Source organism: Rutidosis leptorrhynchoides, chromosome 9 (assembly GCF_046630445.1).
Source record: "Rutidosis leptorrhynchoides isolate AG116_Rl617_1_P2 chromosome 9, CSIRO_AGI_Rlap_v1, whole genome shotgun sequence".
NCBI classification, from domain to species: domain Eukaryota; kingdom Viridiplantae; phylum Streptophyta; class Magnoliopsida; order Asterales; family Asteraceae; genus Rutidosis; species Rutidosis leptorrhynchoides.
The window spans coordinates 262374525-262378904 of record NC_092341.1 but is presented as its reverse complement, the minus strand read 5'-3'; the positions used below and the strand labels follow the sequence as shown (position 1 = coordinate 262378904).

At 28.9% G+C, this 4380-nt stretch overlaps 1 non-coding gene across 1 annotated transcript; it reads left to right on the top strand.

Annotated features, from left to right (window-relative positions):
* The first annotated feature begins 357 nt into the window (after positions 1-357).
* On the top strand, positions 358-464 carry LOC139869528 (small nucleolar RNA R71). The gene has a single exon (XR_011766137.1). It is a non-coding gene; the product is annotated as a small nucleolar RNA R71 (small nucleolar RNA).
* Positions 465-4380: the final 3916 nt, after the last annotated feature.

Below are 4380 nucleotides of genomic sequence, written 5' to 3'. Positions count from 1 at the left end.
ATTATTAATTCAATACTAAGACAATCTTTTGTCAAATGTGGTCCTCCACACTGCTCACAACTAATTCGTATTGAGTGAATATCTTTAGTCATCTTTTCCATTCGTCTCTCAACAGCATCTATCTTTGCAGAAATGGAATCTAAGTCATGGCTAGAATCGGCTCTAGCTACTTTAGTTGATCTAACGATATCTTTTTCTTGGTGCCACTCATGTGAGTGAGAAGCAGTGTTATCAATAATTTTGTAAGCATCAGTTTCTATTTTCTTCATAATAGAACCACCAGCTGCTATATCGATGTCTTTCCTTGTAGTGATGTCGCATCCTTGGTAGAATATTTGTACTATTTGACAGGTGTCTAAACCATGTTGCGGACATCCTCTTAATAACTTTTCAAATCTTGTCCACGCCTCATATAGAGTTTCATTTGGTTTCTGTGTGAACGTAACAATTTCTCCTTGAAGTCTTACGGCTTTAGATGCCAGAAAGAATTGTTTAAGAAATTTTTCAACTAAAACGTCCCATGTATCAATCGCCCATTCAGGTAACGATTCCAACCAATCTTTGGCTTCTCCCTTTAAATTCCAGGGAAATAACATGAGATATATCTGTTCATCCTCAACTTCTCGGATTTTAAATAGTGTGCAGATCCTATTAAAGGTACGAAGATGTTCATTTGGATCTTCTTTCGGCGCGCCACTAAATTGGCATTGATTAGTCACCATGTGTAGAATTTGTTCTTTGATTTCATAATCTGGCGCATTAATGTCTGGATGAGTAATTGTGTGACCTTGGCCAGTGCGTTTAGCTCTCATTCGGTCTTCCATACTTAAAGGTTCCAGATTTTCCATGATTGAATTTGTTGAATCTGAATCACTAGAGGATTCTGATTTAATGGTTCATTCCTCAACAATCTCTGTTTGAATGATTGGTGGTTCTGGAGGAAAAATTAATGGTTCAGGATCTATGAATTGTCCCTGAATATTCTTCGGATTCTCAATTGTGAGGTCGGGTTCAAAGAATGGATTATCGGAAATTTGAATTAGAGTACTTGGTCGACTGGATGACGATTCTAAAGAAAAATCAACGGTGACAATATTTGCTAGATGTCTTGATCTGGTTATAGGTGGTGAACGTACAAAAGGTGGTGAACGTTTTGCTTGGTGCATTCACTGAATATCCTATTAGTTTTTAAAAGGAAAGAAAAATTATATAAGTTATCCAATTAATAGACTTTCCTGATTTTGCCCACGTTTCGAATAGCCAAAAGATGCAGCAGAGGGGCAAGATTCGTTTGGTCTCAATATAATTGAGTACTGTTTGGCTCCAATAACCCGGTCCACGTACAAATCCAACTATTACTACGAACCAGAAAATTTTGATGTCTATCAATTTATCCACTTAAAATAAATTTTCGTAATTTTAAGAAATTTAGAGAAGAAATAGAATAAAAATCTATGTCCTAAAACTAGAATCTCGAGAAATAAGAAAGAAAAAGAGCGCGTCGGTATTAAATTTGGAGAAATAAGAAAGAAAAAAAAGTGACTTATAAAACTTTAAAACACTCGACTAACCCAACCTTATTATTATCACTAACTTAAAATTAAAATTGCAAATTGAGATTACTAATTAGAGTAATAATTGATACATAGGTAAAAGGCGTCAAAAAATAAAAATAAGAAAGTAGCGCGTTAAAACTTAAAAAGGAACTAAAAACTAAAAAATTAAAAGTTGCGTCTAAAAATATTAAAGCTTAAAAGAAAAACTATATCCCAAATGGCAATAACTTAAAAAGGTACTAAAACTTAAAAAGGCGTCGCAAAATTCTAAAGCACCTAGATCTTAGTCTAAAGAGAAAGCACTTAAGGGATTTTACTGCAAAGCCTAAAAATCTAGAAATAAAAATAAGCTACGGCAAATACTAGAACTTAAAATTAGATACGAGCGAAAAATATAAATATTACGAATAAACGATTAAAAAGTTACAAAAATAAAAATAGGCTTAAAATTGATAAAGAGTACAATTTTTATAAAAATATTATTTTTATATTATTTATTTTATAAAAGTATTAATTTTTTATATATAAATAAAACTAATTATAATTTAATATTATTAATTAATTTAAAAACTTAAACTAAATAATAATAATAATTAAACTAATTTAGGGTTTATTAATAATAATAATTAATAATACTCCGTAATTAATGCGATTAGGGTTATGTGACCTGTCTGTCAGGGAGGCTCCGCGAGTTGCGGTGAACCCAGTTCAAAAACTCTGCGGGTCGCGGAGGGTGCAGTTTCAGTTCAGAAACAGGTTCAAATTCGGACAGGTTCAGATTTATATATATATTTTTTATTTTTTTATTTATATTTTATATATTTTTCTGTTTTAATATTTATATAAAATATTTATATAAATTAAATAAAACTTATATTTTTATAAACTAAAATAAAAATAAAACAAAATTTATATATTTAATAAACTCTTAAAAATATATAAATATTTTTGTTTTTGTTTTTATATTTTTTAACTTTTTATATTTAAAACGTATATACTTTTATAAAAGTAGACTACAACTTAACAAATTTTTTTTTTATATATATAGCGTTCGCTTCGGCGTTTTCCCCGGCAGCGGCGCCAAAAATACTTGATGCTTATGCGAGGTGTATATGAAATAGCTTTATTTTTACAACGAAAAATTATTAAATACGATACAATTTTACACAAGATATTTATTTATTTATAGAATGGATATACTTAAACCTTGCTACAACACTTATAGGCAGTGTACCTAATCGTACAGTAGTGTAGTTTTTAGTAAGTCCGGTTCGTTCCACAGGGAAAATCTTTTAAACAAAGCTTAACGCTATATTAGTTTTAATTTATAAAAATACAAATATATAAGTAATATTATTATTATAAAGGGGGGTTTTTACCGTTTAATGACCGGTTTGTCGATTTTTAAAACTTTAGTCGCAGTTAAAACCTAATGTAAAATATTAAATAAATAAAAGACTTAATTTAAAGCGTAAAGTAAATAACGATAATGAAATTGCGATAAATGAAATTGCGATAAAATAAACTTGTGATAATTAAAGAGTACGATAATTAAAAAGTGCAATTAAATACAATGACAATAAATAAAAGTGCGATAATTAGAAGTGCAATTAAATATAAAATAAAGGAAATTAAATATGAAATAAAGGAATTATGCTTATTTAAACTTCCGTAATCATGATATTTGACGTGTTTATTTTTAGTTTTATGTCCATGGGTTAATTGTCCTTTGTCCTGGATTATTCAATATGTCCGTCTGGTTTTTGTCCATAACAGTCCATCAGTCATAAATATAAAGTGCGAGTGTCCTCGTCAAATTATCCTTATACCCGAAGTCAAATATTCCAACTAATTGGGGAGTTAAACTATATAAGATTTTAATACTTTGTTTAATAATTACACTAGGTTATCGACTGCGTGTAACCCAAGGTTTTAATACTTTGTTATCAATTATGCCAAGTGTCCTTGTACATAATTTCACCACTGTTTTAATAATTCCATAGACTATTAATCCATTTCCGTATCCGGTTAAATGAACGATTATTCGTACATATAAATACCCCGCCCATCGTGTCCGATCGAGTGTATATGGTTATTTATAGGGACGTCCAATTGTAAATCTTTATATTAAAATTAACAAACTATCATTTAGTTAAACAAATATAAAGCCCATTAATAGCCCATAGTCTAATTTCCACAAGTGTCGTTCTTTTGTCCAAACCCCAATTATGGTACAAAGCCCAATTACCCAATTTTAATATTTTTAGCCCAACATCATGATTACTTCGGATTAAATAAGCATAATAATAACTTAGCTACGAGACATTAAATTAAAAAGGTTGAACATAACTTACAATGATTAAAAATAGCGTAGCGTTACACGGACAGAATTTCGACTTACATCCTTACAATATTCGCTAACATACCCTTATTATTAGAAATTAAAATTAAAATTAAAATTAAAATTAAAATATAAATTATATATATATATATATATATATATATATATATATATATATATATATATATATATATATATATATATATATATATATATATATATATATATATATATATTTACGTATATAGAGAGAGAAGATATATGGATATTTAAAACGATCAAAATGCGTTTCCTTTTATAGGCAGATTTGGTTTTGAGTGCTCCGCGAGTCGCGGTGAATTTACCCTTCAAACTCCGCGAGTCGTAGAGTTTAAATTTCCAGCTCACTCCAATTTGGATCTTTGCTTTGCCGACGGATTTTAATAATATAAATATAATATAAATATATAATTTATATAATTAATTATATATTATATTATATTT